Source organism: Siphateles boraxobius, unplaced genomic scaffold, assembly GCF_051911475.1.
Source record: "Siphateles boraxobius isolate OS27281-9 unplaced genomic scaffold, OSU_SipBor_1 35, whole genome shotgun sequence".
NCBI classification, from domain to species: Eukaryota; Metazoa; Chordata; class Actinopteri; order Cypriniformes; family Leuciscidae; genus Siphateles; species Siphateles boraxobius.
In genome coordinates, this window is record NW_027508975.1 from 7,128,354 (window position 1) to 7,148,656 (window position 20,303).

At 38.0% G+C, this 20,303-nt stretch overlaps 1 protein-coding gene across 1 annotated transcript in view; it reads left to right on the forward strand.

The window, feature by feature from the left end:
* Positions 1–6,084: 6,084 nt before the first annotated feature.
* The window catches only part of col8a2 (collagen, type VIII, alpha 2), a 127,101-nt gene continuing 112,882 nt past the window's right edge, over positions 6,085–20,303 (forward strand). The window contains exon 1 of the mRNA XM_077196165.1: positions 6,085–6,204. The gene's annotated coding sequence lies outside the window, so the exon portion shown is untranslated. The remainder of the gene's footprint in view (positions 6,205–20,303) is intronic.

Below are 20,303 nucleotides of genomic sequence, written 5' to 3' on the forward strand. Positions count from 1 at the left end.
CATCAGAACCCGCCAGAATGGGCATGGATAAGCATGCCATAAAAGCCTATATAAGCAGACCATATCGCCATAGAATCAAGTTGAAGCGACTGAAGCGACAGCACCTGAGCCAAGCGTAACAGCACGGCAGGCTACGCAATACTCGTTCCCTACTCTCAGGGAACCGAGGTTACGTTTAGTAACCAAGTACGTTCCCTTTCGAGAACGTTCACTTCGTATGCAGTTATACGCAGTGGGAACCCATTTTAAAACGCCGTGCCATTAGCTGGCGACTTCGCCCTGAACCATTACCTGGGGCTAAGTGGCCCGAGGTCAATAGTAGAGTTTGAAAGTCACAAAGGTCAGACCCTTTATTAAGGTATAATGTTTCAGAGACTCTGGGGCCGAGGCCTTTAGATAGAAATTACCCGTTACTGCAAAGCAGGGACCTCTAGGTTGTAGAATCTCACAAATGTGGACAGTGGGACCAGCCTGCCGCCACACAGATGTCTTCGCTTGGTACACCACTGGACAAAGCCCATGAGGTGGCTGTCCCTCTAGTGGAATGAGCTAGCGAGAGAGATAGCGTCTACTATCCATCTAGATAGTCTCTGTTTTGTGACCGGCAGACCTTTAGTGCGGCCACCGAAACACACAAAGAGCTGTTCCGACTGTCTGAATGTGGCAGAGTGCTCCAGATAGATTCTGAGAGCCCTGACGGGGCAGACCAGATACAAGTTATTATTATCTTCCGACAGGGGAAGAGCTGATAGTGATATCACCTGGGCTCTGAATGCGGTTGTGAGCACCTTAGGAACATAGCTGTGCCTAGGTCTGAGCACAACTCTGGAGTCACCAGGCCCAAACTCAAGGCATGCAGCGCTTATGGAAAGCGCTTGCAGGTGGCATACTCTTTTGACCGACGCCAGCGCTAGCAGGAGTGCGATTTTGTGTGAAAGCGGTTTAAGGTTAGCCGTCCGGAGCGGCTGAAATTGGTTTCCCTTAAGGGCCTTGAGGACCCTAGATAGGTCCCAGGTGGGGACAGAGGGGGGTCAAGGCGGGTTAAGCCTCCCAGCCCCCTTGAGGAAACGAATGACCAGTTCACTTTTCCCCAAGGAATGGGCGGCCACAGGAGCGTGAAAAGCCGATATGGCTACCACATATACTTTGAGCGTGGAGGGGGTCCTGCCCGCATCCAGCAGCTCCTGAAGAGGGGAAAGTACTAGAGGTACTTAATATATGTGTGGGTATATTCGTGCTGCACACCAGCTTGCGAACGCTGACCACTTCGGGGCATAGAGGCGTCTGGTAGACGGTGGTCTAGCTTCAATCATGGTATTTTGGACTCCTTCTGGGTATTTTGGACTCCTCCCTGGGTACCCATTGAGGGGCCATACATGTAGAGCCCACAGATCTGGGTCTGGGTGCCAGATTGACCCGTCCGCCGGCGTGAGGAGGTCCTTCCTCTGCGGTATGGGCAAGGGAGCTGCCTTCAGCAGCTTTGCCAGGTCTGGGAACCAAGATTTGGATCTTCAGAGGGGGGCTATGAAGAGGACTGAGCACTTGCTTTCCCTGATCCGCTCGATGACCTGTTGGAGCATCGAGACTGGAGGGAACGCTTTCAGGGGGCGGCTGGGCCAGTTGTGGGCCAGCGTGTCCCTTTTCTTCTAAAAAAATATTGGGCAGTGAGCATTGTCTTCTGAGGCGAAGAGGCTCCTTGCCGAAGGTGCTCCAGATCATGTGAACCGTCTGAGGGTGGAGAGACCATTCCCGTGGTGGGACATTGTTTCTGGATAACGTGTCTGCGCCCTGGTTCATATTGCCCATTACGTGCACTGCCCTTAGCGAGCGCTGGTTGGCATGTGCCCAAAGCAGGAGGAGTCTGGCCATAGCGTCCAGGCTGGCCGATCTGAGGCTGCCCTGGCGATTTATATAGTACACCACTGACATGTTGTCCATGCGGACCAGAACGTCGTGTCCCGCCAGTTCTGGGAGGAAGGTTTTCAGGGCTAAATGAACCTCTCTCATTTCGAGGCAGTTGATATGTAGGCACTTCTCCTTCAGAGGGTTTTTTTTAGTCAGACAAAAGGCTAATCATATTAATTACCGTTATGTGTCCAATGTTGTAAAGAGCGATACCACTGTGCAGCGCTTACCTCAGTAAGTTGGCCAAATGAATCTCTGAGTTGGTATGAGTGGAGCCGGGACCAATTAGCATATTCATGGTTCCGCGTATACTAAATGGAGCAAGGTTGTAGTTACATTCAAACTATTTTAAGGCATGAAGAAAATTTTTGTTCTTTTTTTTGTTCTTTTTTTTGTTGTTCAGGGCACATGCCATAACGCATTTAAAATAGCTCATGTTGGAAAATTGAAGACTTAAATATCTGTCAAGCAAGGAGCTAGAACAAGCTCAAACTGTAATTAACTGACAAATTTTCTTTACACTTGGGAAAACTACTTGTCATGATAAAAAACCTAAATAAACACATTTTTTATCATTTTTAAAGCGCCCATCATATACCACCTGAATCATATGCTCTTTGTGATTGCTCAGCCTAACATTTTAGTTATTAGTCACCAGAGGCTCCATAACTCAAATCAAGAGTGAATGTATGTGCACCCCAGCTTCGCGTTCTCTCAGAATCATTTTCAGGTGATCAACTATTTATTTGGCAAAAGTACCTTTTGCAGCAATAAACCAAAGTCCTTGTCATGAAGTTCATGTTGTTCTGCCCTTGTTCTAACAGAAGCACATTCAAACCTTATCTTGCACATTTTGAACTGTTTTTCAATGTTCAGGACATATTCTACCAAGCCATTCATTATTGGTGAGTCTTGATTTTTTCTCTCTCTCTCCATGTTGTTTTAGTTTAATTTGTGAAATGTTGCTTTTGCTTTAGTTCTTTTACAATCTAACGGATTGACAGCATTTCGTATTTCCACAAAATAAAGCATTTTCTCTACTAGAAATGTGGTAAGCGAAAAGAAGCTGTGAGATTTAAAAGATATCTTTAATTCCCTCTGGTCATGTTCATCTGTCAACATGCTTAAGTTGCAGTCAGTGTGTGTATGTATTATTTTTTTTCTGTAAAGTTGTTTTGGTCTGGAGTTTGACCATGAACAGAATAACACATGTAGCTTCCTCCTATCGTAATCATTTAGAATAAGCATTTGAATAATGCAGGTGTAAGATTCACTGTTGATGTATAAATGTTAGTGTTTAGGGTAAAGGTGGTGATGTACGCAGCTGGCAAACACTGATTTGACTGTACCACCTAGGAGTTGTTCCTCAAGACAAGCTCCAACCCAGATGATCAGATTCCCACCATCAATGACAACATAACATTCTCAATAATATCCACAACACAGATTGCCAACAACTAACCCAAAGCAGCCCACACCATCCTCAATGAAAGTAAAGAGTGTTTAAACAGGATATGCAGCGGAAACAAAAACTGTTCAACAAAAATGTTAAACAAGCCATCTGACAAGCGAAGGAACAGTACAAAAACAAGGTTGAGCAGAAGGTCATGCAGTATGAGCAAAAACATGAAGTCTGAAAGGAAACGTGAAGGTTGAAGAAATCAACAGGTTCTATAAATCTTTTCAAAAAATCAGCCACTAATGTCAATTGGAATTGGAATAATAATTATAACCATTTAAAATTCCACAACTGGTGCCATCTTGATGATTCCAAACTTTTCATGCTTGATTCCACTCATCACCTGGAGAAGAGGATATTCTTCAAGGATGACGTCGATCACGCTCACCAGCACAGGCTAATCCACAAGGCTGTGTCTTGTCCTTCCAATCAGAGCACCCGTCCCATCCGCCACATTAGATGACACTGTCTTCCTCTCACTACTGAGCATGATCATGCCCCTGCCCTCTATGAGTTCATCAAGTAGATGACAGTGCTCGTCTGGAGTTGAACATATTCAATCAAGACTATGAAATGATCATAATCAAAAAAGTACATCAGCAATACTTCCTTAGGAAACCAAACTCGTTCAATGTCCAAAAAGCATCCGCCATATTTTCTGCACTTCTTTTAAGTAATTGATTCCATTGTCTGCTGGTTCAAATCAATCAAAATCAAGAACAGACAGAGAGAAAAAAAATCTAAACTATTAAAAACATCTCTAAAATCACTGGAATCTGCCAAGTTCTAGTTTCATTGCATGAACAGATAACAGATGTTAGCTCAGGTCCATTAAATATTATTAACAGAGACAACTTTTTATGTTAATAATGTATTAGTACTGTAAACGTTGCAATTCACTAAGATTAACCAATGCGTTAGAAGTATTTTAATCGTTATTTCATGTTAACTATTGTTAACTTTTTGTTAACTAACAAATAGAACCTTAATGTAAAGTATTAAAAAATATAATGGTGTCTCACAACGGGCTGTGTCCAGTGTAGATTATTTTTTTGCATCAAGGGAGTCTGTTTTATGGTCGCTTCAAATGAGCCTCTTCTAGGCCTACTTATGTGAGGAAGAGAATGCAGTTTAGTTGCTACCCGTCCCACTATAGGAAGATGTCATTTTATGCCATCCATGGAAGAGTTCATGAGAGAAACCGTTGTAAAGTATTTTGCTGATATTCTATCCACTCTATCACTGAGACAGGGTGAAGGAAGCTCACTTAATTTTTGAAAGAGACCAACCTGCACAGTTTTCCCATTAGAAGTACAGTCTGGGATCGGATGCCCCTGAGAGCTTATTTTGGCATTATCCCCAGATCACCTTTCATAATTCATTTCCTGAATTGTCTGGAAAGCTTTCATTCACGTATAGGTTCTTGCTTACTTATTTAAGTATAAAACATTGAGAAATATATTCAATTTACCTGAATCTCAATAGCCCACTTTATCTAACACATTCAGCCAAATTGAACCAGCAATATTTAAACACCTTACAAGACCATACCCACCAGCGTCATATTGCATTAACCAAAACTATTTTATAATTTAGTGAAATAGTGTCCCTTTAATTAAAGACCATTGTTATGCTCTGCAAATATAAACCCATTGAGAACAGTACAATCAAGCTTAAACGGCCCATTGTACCTGCATTCACACCGAATTAAAATGGGCACATATTAAACACTAAATGTAGGCCTATGACTGTAAAAAGTATGGGATAATATTAAAAAATGAATTCCAGACAGGCTGTCAGTGGGGATTTTCATTGACTAAGAGGTTAGGTCTTTATACGTCCAACAGATGGCGACAAGGGACTGTAAGTGAGTCAGTGAACTATTAATTTAAAGGATTAGATCAAAAATACTGATTCGTTTTAGAAAGAACAAGTGAATACGACTACGACGAGCATGTCAAGTTGCACAATTCGGAACAGCATTCTAGTATACACTACCTACACTAACTAGGCTACTTGTACCATATCTTTCTGTTGCCGAAATAGTAAGAGTAGAAGCCTATGCATTTCCGAATTCAGCAACTGAATCATTCACTCAACTGATTCGTTCAAAATCATTTAGGGTAATCGATTCACTCAAAACTGCTATATGATTCAGAGTTATCAGTGTGTTTATCTGCGAAAACAGATAAACGTAACTGGCAAAACTGTGTCAGTTTCAAACCAAGCTGCTTTCTGTTGGTCTTGAACGTGAACTTGAAATATACCGAAATCTGCATGGAATATTTTAGCCCTAACAGCACGAAATGACCGTAGGCCTATGTTACCCGCGAAATTTCGCCAAACAACGGTAAGTGTGGACCTTAAGTGTCATCACTGTAGCAGCTTATTCGTGACTGTAGAAATGTGATGTTTTACGGTTGTAAAAATCAATATAGTAAATATAATCAATATACTCCCGGGGGTTGCTTTTCCCAGAAGTATGCTAAATTGACCGTAATCTATCTAACGTTACCATTAACGTTAATACCATTGGTGCTAAACTATTACAATCCTTCTGGGAAACAGTCCGGAAAAATTGTGGTCTCAGCTGAATTAATTTTATATTTGCAATTGTTATTATATATTGTAACTTCCAGTGCAGTCCATGAGAAATGCCACTGGTAACGTTATAACCTGTAGGCTATTGCTTGAAATATGGAAAACCCACCCATTTCCAGGACAGAGGGCTGCATCTTTCCTCTGGGATCTTTACTGTCTGCTACTGGCAGCTGCACTAACAGCCCAGGATACAGGAAAGGATGGGTGGAGTTCACTGAAGTCTTTCCTGAACTTAGGAAGTAAGTTAGCTTCCCTTTCCTGTCATTTGTTTGATGCAAAATTGTCTTTTTTGTGTTTAAATAGACCGCTGTATCTTTAAAAACACCAGATAATGTATTATTACAGTGTTTTATAAAATTGCAAGGTCCTCTATGGGCACTGGACAGTGTTGCCTGTAAGGAGCCTGTTTGTGGACAGATAGGGACTCAATTTCACTTGTGACAGACTGTGCCGTGACCTTGTGTACTTAGTAAATATCAGCCTGTGGTAATTTGATGGGTAATTGTTGTTGGACTAAGAGACAGACATTTAACGGTCACTGGTCTGTAATAATTGCCTTCTATTATCCTAGGGCAAACAAAGCTGTCATACATAGGCAGTGAACAATGGTTATCAATGTCTTTGGCTGAAATTCAGGTGTATGTTACACTTGAGTTGTCCACATGGTCGCTGTTAAGATTTTTTTTTAGGGAAAACACAAAGACTTCCGAACTTGACTTTTTCCTTTTTACAAAAAATAAAACATACTGCTTTGAGTTCATGTGTTATTCCCAGATGTCTAGCTCTGAAACATGGTTTTTAAGCAGATTGATGGGTTTCCCTATAAGCAATCATGGAAAAATGTTTCATTTTTTTCTACTTGTGTATTTCCTGCTACGTTGATGAAACAGCAAATGCATTTTTTTAACCTTACCAGACCTAAATCTTGATTACTGAACCACATGGATTATGTGAATATTTGTATTTTTTGTCAATTTGAATCTGAATGCGAAGTAAGTTGATCTAGGCTAGAATGACCTCACTGCTAAAAGACAGTATGTCTGTGAAAAGTTACCACACTTGTTGTTTCCATTTGGAACTTTTGAGTGTGACTTCTACAGCTATGCTCAGTAAATATTAACTGCACCGGTAAGAACAAGATGGACATGGCAAAATAAGAGAGGGAATGTTTTGCCTTGCCGTTTGCTTGGCAGTGGAAAGAGAAGGCAAGGAGCCAAGACCCTATCGGGGTCTAATTATGACTTGCAGATGAATAGAAACCACAGGAAAGACGTAGATGCATTCTCTCATTCCAGGGGTGCATTTGGCAGATACTCAGCCACTATAGCAGGAGATTCCATCCCTCCAAAAAAACTGTGAATTAACCTTTCTGAGGCCATTTTCCTCCATTAAAATCTTTGTTTTCATTTTGTTGACCATTACACTTGCATATTTTGATTTGAATAGGGTGATGGAAAAAGGAAAGATGAAATATATTTGGCAGTGGCGCGACCATCTTTATCTACTAAATACGGGGCTGAAACTTAGTATTCGTTTCCTTTTAGTATTTTATGTCTGTGTGTAGTGTAATTGCACATGTTACGGAGGCCTGAGGGAGCCGTTGTAGCGATGCTGGGCAGAATGTGTGAAGTTACATAAGCATGTTGGAAACAAGGTTTTGATAAATGTACTCCAACTGCTTTTCTCCAGATAGCCCTACCAGGCACCATATTGCTGCAGTAACAATTGGAATCCAAAAATTGTCAGATGCAATACCAATCAAATGTACAAACAGTTCTTAAATTTCTACATCTGATCATTTTAGGAATACAACTGTGTATCCCAAGAAAGATTATATTTTTGATGGTGAATAGGGAAACGATTAACTCATTTCCTGTTTTGAAATATAAGCCAGAGATTCTGTTGATTGATTGATGAAGTGTTTTGGTTAATCTACTAACCAAAATGGGCTTTTTTGTTTTTAAGAAGTAGCGAAACAGAGACGTTTCCCTCCTTTTGTTTTAGACATTGCCAGACATTGCCTTTAGTAGTCAGAATTGATTGTTTGACATAATTAACATTTAACTTAATGCATTTAGCAGTCGCTTTCAAACTTTTATCCAATTGCAATAGAGACCTAATTGGCCTCGAATAAATTTGCTTAAATATACTCGCTGTATATATCAGGGTGCAGTTCTATGACAAAATGCAATGTCGTCTGGCAAGTTACTCCATCTGTGAATCTGGTGTCGTTCTTTTTTTCTTTTGATATTGACTTGATCTATGGGTGCAGTTGATGTCACATACTCATTCATATCATTTTGTTGACAGAGATGGTTCGATAGAACTCATACAATGTCCAAAATGAATTGGTCACATGCTTCTAGTTTTTACCAGCCTTTAGAAATTTGTTAATTTTTTTATTCAGTCATCATGAGTATGCATTATTTCAGAGGTCAGCTGGCCTAATTTACTTGCCAAAGTGATTTTTACAACAACAACAACAAAAAAGTTATTTTTCTTACATGCCTTAGCTTTGCATTTCTTTATGTTGGACAGGACAGGATAACAGACCATCTTTCTAAACTGCTCAGTGTTTTTTCTTTAGAATGCTATTAATTAAAAGATTAGTAAAAACAGATAAAGCAGTAGTATTTTTGTGTTCATGTATATTTATGTTTATGTTATGAGAAAGGAAGTGTGCAGGAAAACCCATTTGTGATCAGAGTAAATATTAGCAGCTCATCCTGGGCCAGGAGTGCATTGTCGCCTCTCACTCTCTGTCCTCAGTTCAGATAATGATGCCGGTTTGAGGATGAATTTCCTTAACAGGATGCAGTCTACATTCTATTATTTACTATTTCAACCTAGTTTGTCTTTATGGCCCTTTGTCACTCCTAACATTTGGCTGACACAGATATGCATTTCCAAAATAGTTTTACAATCTACAGGACAGGTATGTAAACACAGAAGTAGCTAGTCTGTGTGCCACAGATATGCAGTGAATCTGGGAGTTCTATAGACTATCAATAGACAATCAATATCAACTATCTATAGACTAGCATGTGCATTTGTAGGAGTTTCCCTTTTAGACGCAACATTTATGGGTGGAGTGTATTTAAATGAATCACACAAGGTGATTTACTAAGGTTTGCGTTTGTCAATTTACTGGTCTTTGCGCCATTCTTCTATGCCCCAAAAAAGCATGTCTTAAACCAGATGCTGCTCTTGGTAGATTGCATTGGTCATTATGGAAATGATCCAGCTGCGTCAATTTGCGCGTCCAGTACATCATGCGCATGAAATTTCTCCTCCCTTCAGCATTTTTCGGGAATTGCGCTCTCACGCTAATTTGCCGTTTAGTTAAAATCTGGCCCTAGATATGACAGCCACTGAATTTACCTCCAGACTTTGTTTTAATATTTCAATAATAAATAGTGACATATCAGTAACAGAACTGTCGCTAAATGTTTTTTTTTATTATATATATGTAATTTATTAATTATTTAAATGTGTGTGTGTGTGTGTGTGTGTGTGCGTGTGTGTGTGTGTGTGTGTGTGTGTGTGTATACTGTGTGTTTAAAAAATATGAATATTATTTAAATATAACAAGTATATAATAATGACAGTGAGATGAAATAGAAGGCTGCAGGTTCAATATGAAAAAGTATAAGCTGATTTATTTGTTGGCAGTTCTTTAGCATGGTAAGGCCTTGACACTGTATGGTTTCAGGCTCAGCTGCCACTTTCTGGTGCTAGTTCAGCTTGAGAAAGATCTCCTTATCACATGGCTCCCTATTCTTAAATGTCAAGAAAAGGAGGAGCCGATTGGACTACTGATAGAACTAAGACACACTCTCTCTTTCACTTTCTCACTTACTCCCTTCTCCTTCCTTACAGTAACCTAATGTGTGGCACCATTATATTTGCTTATCTTGGCTCTAAGCAGAGGAGTTTCTTCCTTGTACTCAACACAACACAAAGTGGGTGTGGATGGGGAAAAGGGGGAGCCATACCCTGGCCCCTGACTTCTATCAGGCCACCTCAGCGGCTAGGGTTACCTCTTTTCATTCTGGCCCGGATTTTTTCCCTCCCTTTTTCCACATGGTACCATGGAGACTCCAGCTTCCCTCTGTGAGGTGGCCTGCCCTGTCTAACTTGTCCTTGAGAAAACCACATAGTTTCTGCATGCCTTCCACCAACAAAAGCCCCTCTAGCCCATCCTACCTTTTTCTACTCACTTTATTCATTTTAGTCTCATTCTATCTCTTTTTTTCTCTCTCACACACCAATAATGCATTGTGATTTGATTTTTGGCTTCCAAAAGCTCACTTTTGCAAGTGTGCAAACATGTCAGAGATAATTCACATGGATTGTAGCCTTTTATACAAATATTTCTAGCGCAATTTCAACCCGGAATTCAAATTGTGAATTCTTTCATGTTAGGTATTTGTGAGAGAGCCACCATTTCATCCTGTATTTGATGACCTGGACAGTTTCATAAATACACTGTTATTTAGCGTTTAGAGAAGACCTACATGCTTGAACTCATGAGTCTCTGACTAACAGTTGATGTATAAAATGTCATATAAAAGCAAATTATTGTGAAAATGAGGGGATAAAGGAATGGATTGCACAAAGCCCCTGTTCGCAGATGTAAACAATTTAGGGGTGAAAAAACAATGAAAAAGAATTTCTCAGGCATGCTTGTACATTAAAATGTTGAAAGCAGGATCTGTGAAAGGGATCATCCAATTAATTAGCATGCGGTATTAGATGTCAAACATGTGGAAACACACTGTGCATGTCTCCCACGAGTCGCATATGAATGCAATTACCGCTGCGTCTGTGTAAACAGTATCGCTCTTATGAATGAAAATATCTTCAGTGTGACGTGGAAATCAAAAATGGACACACTTGCTGGAACACATACATGGAGACACTCTTCCAGATGTTCACTCCAGAGAGTATGGGCTGATTTTACTGAAACATGAATGCTGTAGCTTGTAAAACAGGCCTCTCCTTTCATTTCTAGCAGAATATCTGCACTTCGCTGATTTTTTAATTATAGGCAATGCAGTTTTCATTTGAAGTTTATGTAAAAAAAAAAAAAAAAGTATTTGTGATATACTGCAAACACACCCTTCAACAGTTTGGAATCAGTGAGTTTTTTTTCTAAAAAGAAATCAATGCTTTACAGCTAGGATGTTTTACATTAATTGGGGCTTTCTATAATGAATGAACACTTGTACACTCAGAAAGCAGGACATAAAGGCCATTAAAGGATAAATGACTGGCAAGTGTAAGCATTCATGACTTCAGCGATTCACACAATGTTGTAATTCAGATAATTATGCTATTTTGTTTTAAAAATTATAATTTTTACCTGTATATATAAACTGCAAGGTGGCAGTTTTCAAAAGTCATTCGGATAATTATTTTGCTGTTCTTCACTGTAGATGGAGAGGACAGACATTTGTAAAAATTAATCAAACAAGAAATGTGACCCGTGCTGGCAAAATGAGTCATAATGCTAATTACGAGCATATAGGCAAAACAAGTGAAATATGTCAAATTTCAGGTTTTCACAAAAATTGGATCATTAGAAACCTCATCTAGCATTCCCAATGCTCCAAATTGTAATTAAACATATAAAATTATATTTATTTGTATGTTTACCTTCCTAAATCTTTCCTTTGGTTTAATAATCCATGAAAAATTGCTGTTTTTCTCTGCTCACTTCTCGATGACTCTGCTTTCCCTCAACACAAGTTTGGTATCGTTGTAAAGTGCAGCATTCTAACTATGAATAATCATAGAATATTCTCGATGGCATGAGTGTGAACCAATAAAATGTGATTTTCAAACTCATGCTGATGTAAGAAAAGGATCTACTCGCACTGACTGACATATCCGATGTGTGCAACAAAGACGCCTCTCAAACAGCGTGTGATACTGATATACATATACACAGAATTACAGTATTATTATCTGTCTGTCTGTATTCAATTTCTGTCCTATTGTGTGTATTTAAGCCAACATTATATGTTAGTGTTAATGAAAAGTCTTAAAGGTGCTATGTGTAGCTTTTCTTCTAAAATGAATCCTTTTTTATTGCCTGTGTGTGAAGGGGTTGTAATCAAACATTACAATGATCCACTTGTCGGGTTTTGCTATTACCTCTGAAGGCCAGTATTCCTATTTCTATGTGAAGGCTCCGGGTCGGATTTACCGGGAAATCCATCGGATGTGACGTGCATGCGCGCTCTCGAGCCTCTCTCCTTTTTATATACAGTCTATGCGACGGCACTGCAGCTAACTACATGGAGTCTGATGACACCAAAAAACGACCTGCCTCCAGCACAACACAGACTCCAACACAAACTCCACATAAATATAAAAAACAAAAACAAGTTTTATCTGCTGAAGCTCATCAGGCCAAACGTGAATCGGATCAACTTCGGACGAAAACACGAATCAACATCGGCAGAGCGTTTGAATTATGGAGAGACCTCCGCTTTGTTTTATATTTAGGTATAAAAACAGACCCGGAATTGGCTTTCATCCCTATTGTGATGCTTTCTCTGGTGTGTTGAAAGTCTCAGTGTGGCCGGTACAATTTTTACAAGAGCGCTCGTGCGCGTGCTCGAACTCAAGAGCGAGCACGCGCACGAGCGCTCTTGTAAAAATTGGTTGCAATCTGAAACATCACTGCTAGAGGCCGCTAAAAACTACACATAGCCCCTTTAAATTAACATTTAGTTAACTTTTGGGGAAATATCTGATGTGTAACATTATATTAGATCCGTTTAAAATATATATATATATATATGTCTGTGTATATATACATTTTTCCTATAGAAATGGGTTTCCACTTATAAAAGTCAAAGCCTTATTATTTGGATTATAAAGTATGGTTGTCAGATTATTATTTTTTTAAACTTTAGAAAACCTTAACTAGATTTTTCTCAAAACTGACTTTTCACTCGAATATACCTCTCAATAGGGAAGAAAAGACTACCGTAACTTTCGTTTAATGCTGACGAAAGAGCGCCAAAAAGACATTGTTTGAATTTCAAAATTGACAGAATTTGAAAGCTGAGATGTTTCTTAAAAAGAACATAAAACACAAAACAGTATGGTTTTTAATTATCAGTATTCTCCACAATTGGCTCATTGCGACTTCTGGTAGAGTGTGTCACTTTTGAACAATGTCTGTTACTGTCAAATTTAGATTGTCAAATTTAGCCAAGCTGTAACTGAAATTAAAGCTGGGTGGAAATGTCATTAATGTCTTCTCTTTTCATTTAAACCTCATTAGAATATGGGAAGAAAAATATATATTTGACCACAGACCATATAACAAAATATTGGAGTGTTTTCAAAAGCAGTTCCCTGCACTGTAATTAAAATCAAGCCATGCAGTCACCAAGGCACTAGTTGATTTTTTACCATGCTCTGGGGCCAGCTTCATACTTAACATGTCTTAGTTTTATTTCGCAATTCATTCCATGTTGTGTGAGCTGTAAAGCAAGTTAGACAGTGGAAAAGTTACATTCCTTCAGTCTTTGGTAATGCAGGTATTTCATGTAAATCCTAATGTGTACATCTAGATATATATTGAGTATAAGTCTATGAGACCATACGCCATTAATTTAGATATACCAGTGGTCTCCCCGTCCGAAAATGCACTTAAAGTGTACCATAAAGGCACAGTTTAAACTTCCATGATTTAAAGCTCAATACATCAAATTGTCAGTGAATGTGTCCACCAGAGAAAGTATATTGTTGATATATCGTCCATTTATTACTTAGTCGCCTGTGAGTATAGTTTGGCTATTGTTGAACATTCATTATAAACATTATTTTGATTTCGCAGAGGACTGTTGCCTCAGGATTAAGCATGTGGATTTAATAAACATTTGATGTAATGAATAACATTACAATGTCTTCTGTGTAAGAAAGAACTTAATGTAATTACATGACGCATCGACTGTGAACTGGCGGTGGGCTCGAACAAACAGCAAAAACATATTAAGCGTAGTTTTCTTCTTATCTAATCTTCCTTTCTGTTGATATATTACCCTTTCCCAATTACACACTTGGAAAACGAGCCAAATTCATCAGCTGGAAAGTGCTGTCTTTGTTTTCATGTTTTCTTTTTCTCCCCTTTTGATTTGTATTTCTTTATATGGTAAGGAACACAATAATTATAAGCAACAGATATTCATTTGTGGGGGAAAATGGATTCAGTAGCTTACTTAGTCAGTGTAAGCATGAACAGTAACCGTTGGATGACACCAGGTCACTGCTGTTGGATTGATGACTGTAATTGGTGGACTCCCATTGATGCTTTTATTCACGATAAGGCATGTGTCTGGCTGGCTGTGCTAAAATACTATCCCTACCTGAATTCATTCACTCAGCCTATGGTGTGCCTGACTAAGATCGGCCCATGAGAAAACCAGAGCTGTAATTTTAGGAGAGAGTTTAGAGTTATGTGTCTGCTTCCTTCTCAACTGGAAGCTATGAAATTCTGTAAGGTCGGAAATCAGAACGCAAAAGAGCTTCCTCTAGTTTTGAGGGTTTTATGGGTAATCACATTCGTCTAAAATTATCTACTGGGCAACTGGTGAGGATCGGATTGTAAATAACCTGTTATAATTGGCCAAATAATGATTGTGGAGGAACTGCAGCCAGCAAAATCATTTTGTAGACATAAGCAGGGCTGGGTTTTTGGATAATTAACTATAAACTCTGGATTATTTGAACAAATTAAGTCTATTTATCATTCTTTCATCAGGGGACATATTGTAAAAATAAATAAATTATTTGCTTCAAAACATTCATTCTGAAAAATGAATTACTTTCATGTTAAGCTTCTTTCCTAATATTTAGAAATTTTTGAGGGTGCCAAAATATATATTTGATTGATAAGATTGTTCATGTTAAGCCCCAGACCAATGAGCCATGGACTATTGTATTTAATTTATTAATATTATAATATTATAATTATTATTATTTTTGATGATGATGATTATTATTATGAAAATTCAGTCATCATGTGCTGTAAGGCCCTTTCACACCAAGAATGATAACTATAATGTTAACTGTGTTAGCATCCACACCAACGGTCGATGAGGTTCTGTTTATTATAAGCACTGCAGTTATGTCATATGTCGCAGTGTCACTTTAAAAGCTTTATAAAGTAGTCTGGATTCTCATTGAGTGTCAGTTTTTATTGTTCATCGGCTAGAAATAATAATTCTGAAAGTTATTCCAATTATATCATTCCCCTTTGTCATTGTTAAAGTTGGGTTAAAATTTGAATGGCCCACCACAATAAATAAATAAAATACAATTAACGACTGGCTCTGGTTGGGCTGGTGACAATACTGTAAGCTGTCCAGGCTTTCTTTTTATTGTCAAGCCCTGGAACAATTCTTACAATTTTATAGTTATAATTATCATTATAGTTATTGTACTTGGTGAGAATGGGCTTTTACTCGGAAATAAATTCTTTGGAAGAATGTTTGTAACCAAACAGTTTGGGTGACCATTGACTTCCATTATTGACAAAAAAGGAGACATTTCTCAAAATATCTTCTTTTATGTTCTACAGAAGAAAATACAGATTTGGAATGATATGAGGGGTGAGTAAATTATGACTCAATATAACATTTTTGGTGAAATATCCCTTTAAAATAAAGCACTTTTATTGAGTAGTGTCTTGGAACTGATTCTTGCTATTGTAATAAATAGTGGCAAGTGCCTTGAATATCTGAGTATGAAGTATTAATATATCTTTTGACACATTGAAATCAGAATGGGTCTGTGTGGACCATTTGTAAATCAAGACTTGTGCTAAAAAAAATTGTTATAGTGTGATATCAACACCCCAGATGAATTTAGAGCATTTTCTGCAGAATAGATCACATTTAAACATCAAAACTAAATTTATGCCACTATATTACTTCATGAGAGGCTGTTATACACCTCTGTTCTATCAGTGAGGTACATGTCAGTAAAACCATTTCCCCCTTTTTGTTCATTCTGCACATCTGGACAACAGCTGAACATTGTTCAGCGTCTGCTGCACAATGTACCACTAGAAAGACAGATTAGATGTTGTGTGCATCTCTGTTCCATAAAAAAAGCTGCTAACCCCCCCTTGTATTATAACCCCCACAATTCCTTGAGCTAATATTTTATCAGGTAACCAAACACAACTGAGCCAGCCAGGCTAGACAACTTTGCAGACAGCTCCCTCTTATTTTTAGCAGGGCTGAAAGATGGGCCAGCAGACACAGATGATCATTCAGTGAAATTTAGCACTCCCAGCACTGCTGTGGAGAGCTCTGTGGACGCCCAGTATGTCATGATGGGGAACAAGAAGACTGAGATGATGCAATGTGAGATGCTCTTCTTGATGTCCAAAGGTCACACTGTAAAGAATGAGGTGTTCGTTGAGCTTAAAAAATGAAGGCAACAGTTGGCAAGACTTCGTGGAGTTGAATTCATCTTACTTTAAGTAGATTTCTTGATGAAAGTTTGGCTGAATTGAAAGATGTATCAACTTAAGAAGAGTTTTATGCACATTTCTCTCTTTATTTGCATGGTTTTGAGTTGTTGGATGTTATGACCTTCTCACTGAACACACACACTTCCTTTCAAAAGTTTGGGGTTGGTAAGATTTCCTTTTTTTTTTTCAAGCTCCATTTATATGATCAAAAATACAGTAATTTAAAACCATAACACTGTGAAATTTTGTTACAATTTAAAATAACTTTTCAATTAGAATTTTGGGAAAAGATGGGAAAGCTGAATTTTCAGCATCCATTACTCCTTCAGTGTCACATGATCCTACAAAAACCATTCTAATATGCTGATCTGATGCTCAAAAAACATTTCTTATCATTATCAATGTTGAAAACAGTTGTGGTGCTTAAAGTCTCCCTGTAGTCTATCATAGTTGAGTTTTAAGGGATACAATTATTATCAAAATGACATATTTAAACGATTTTTCCTGTTAAAATAATTTCTTCATGCCTTAAAAAAACTTGAATCTAACTCTACACTCTTGCTTTATTTATATGCAGATTTGTGAATATGCAAATTAGTCCCCGCCCCCTCTCAATCAAACCAGCTCGCATTACCTGATCCACTCGGTCAACTGTAGTAAACGCTACACAATGGCAAGTGGAAATATTGGTTTAATTCAGCCATATGTTTGAACAAGAGCGAATTATACAGGAAGGCCCGGTTCTACGGGGATGATTAAGGGTTCTAAGCATCCTCAAACGAAAACAAGAGCACCCTCAGTAGATACTGTATAATATCTTATTGATGAAACAGATTTGGTAAACGCTCCAGTGCGTATTTGTGTTTGCACTCTGGAGAATGTCAAATGTTTCTATTTACTTCGTTTTTTTTCAGCGGTGAGCAATGTAGCCAATTGTGGGGATGTGGGGATATTTTAATTCCAAAGGCCAAGGGAACTTTATCAGGATGCATATTATCCTGGATCCATGAAATAACTGGCCTTTAAAAATAAAAATCTGCCTGCCTCTATGGGAATTTAACATAGGGCTGTCCTGACTTATGCACCCTGTATTTTAAGGAAGAACATTTATTTATTTATGATACATTATTCATACACAAAGAAAATTGATGTCCTTAAAGGTTGGATTTGTCCTCATTTTTCCAATTAAGGCATTAAGATCAATTTCCAAAAGATGAATTTTTTATTCCTCTTTTTAGGCAACTTAAGCATGGGTGTCCTAACTTATTCACATCACTGTATATATATATATATATATATATATATATATATATATATATATATATATATATATATATATATATATATATATATATATGTAATCCATTCAGAATTTTAATAAAAGTCAACACAACGGCAATTAATATAATTAGCCTTTGGCTTGACTGTTATCAAACAGCTAATAATGTGTTGCTAATGTAATGTTACGCAAGCCATGTCCCAGTCGCCATCAGACTGCTGCCTTCTGAAAATCAGCATCCTTAGATATAATGATATGAAAAGCCCTACCCCCCACATTGACGGGATTGGTTTCAAGTTTGTGACGGTAGGAGAGAGGCCGGTTTCAAATCGTGTCTTTGGTACACACTGCATATTTGATAAATATAAAGTTAATAAAAACAGCATTTATTTGAAATATTGAGATTTTTAACAGTATACTGCCTTTTAATGTAAATTTCGTTCAATTTAATGCGTTGAATTGCTGAATAAAATAATTAATTTCTTTTAAAAGAAAAGTCTAACTTTTTGAACGGTAGTGGATGAGAACGCTACAGACAGACATTGGTTGTCTTTGTTTGAATTTAGGCTAATTTGAACTAAAATATGCATTCATTGAATTCAACTGCAAGTTCTGTTGGTTTGATGTAATCAGATTATAATATGATGCATTTCTTGTGTTAAATATTGGAAGTTAATAATAATAAACAAGTCTTTGGTTACTTTTTTCAGCATTATTTATTTAATCTAAGAATCGTTTCCCCCAGACATTGCTATTCATAAATCTCAAGTTTTATTTATATATTCAATTATTTATTTAGTCGTTTTCTGTAGAACATACACATTTTGATTTTGAGCATGTGTTTCCAGATTTATGAGACATCATTATCTCTGATTCTCTAATCTAATTTGCCACAACAACATCACAGTTAAACAAATTGCAAGTCTGAAAATGTGTGTTGTTTGGTCTGAAATACAAAACAGTCCTTGGAATGGTGCAGATTCCCGGAAATGTTTTCTGAACTTACAGTGAAGTCTACATTATTAAATGGTTCTAAATGTTGCATGTTGGAATCATGGTGAATTTTTCCACATTATTAAAATAGTTTTGTGCAAAAATGCTGACTTTAGAGCCCTCACTCAGCCCCTACAATCTTTTTATATTCTCTTATAATTTTTTCAACATTTTTGCTTTATGATTTCAATGGCAGTTGTTCTATCATGGATTATTCTAGATTTCACTCCAGCTAAATGGGATCAACATGTTTCAGAATCCTGAGAATTTATGTACCTGGATTTACGAGGAAAGTAAATATACATACTGCTGACCATTATAGGTCAATGGCACCAAATTGACCCATGGGACAGGGGAACATAACTAAAACATGTTTATGCATCTAAGAGGGAGGCCCATTCTAACCAGCCCGGCCAGATATGGGACTTAAAACAAGCCTGCATACCAGTTTAAATACCTCACGTCATGCATGTGCCATGCATGCTATAGACAAGCAGGCTCCTGAATATGGAAATGAAACAGAAAGAACCATTCAAATCAAACTAAAAACCCTGAAATATAAATCAAAGGCCACTTGTGTTTTATTCAAAGGGATCATTCTCAGTTTTTATGGCAGCTTATTGAAGGGTAACCATGGGAGCAGACATTAAACATGTATGTTTTAGTCTGAGCCCTCTGAGTCTGTCATCATCAAGTGACGGCCTTTGCTTTGATTTCCTGTGCTTCATGGCGCATGCATGCACGATGATTTATTTAGAGGTCAGCTGCACCTATAAAAGAAGAGTGACATGTGAGAGTATTGTTAGCTGGGACCACAAGCCTCTGGCTTCAAACTCAGTCGAATGTTTCTAAAAAAAATACTTTACAGACTTTAAGAAGAAAAAGAGAACAGGCGATGGTTTTGATGTGTTGATGATTGTCATATAACCTCAGGATATGGGAGAAATTTTTTTTAATGTCAGCTGACTCAGTTTCTAAGTAGGAAAGTCACGCAAGCCTGTCGAATCGTAATTTATTTTTTATCATGGATTGTTTAGAGTCAGATAGAAATGGTAACATTTCCACTGTTGTATATATGAGTTGCAGATCTTTGCTTTACTTTAAAGTTCTTCAACTTTCTTCCTTACTTGATAAATGTATCCAAGATTCATGAAATTGGCCCTCATCTCATCACATTAGCTACAAATCAAGATAATCAATCAGAGCTCAGTTATACAACCTCATGAATGATTCTCAGCTTGTCCTGCTGTCTTCCACATGTGCATGATGGGTAGGATGCATTATTTGCTTAGTTTTCTAACACTTTGACGAGGGGGGCTTTTTCTCAAACCCCAAAGTATTCACATGTGCCCAGGCCTCTTGCTTAAATGAACACCTTCCGCTGCAGGGCCGACACAGAATGATTTCCTCAGATTGTGTTTAGGCCCTCTAGGGGCAGGAAACAGGAAATGGAGGTCGGCAGTATGGTGTTAAAGCATGGCTCTGACAATAACGCTTAGTGACACTTGGCAGGACTTTGAGTGCAGCCGTTAATGTGTCTTTTCCGCATGGTATTTGTCTTCTCA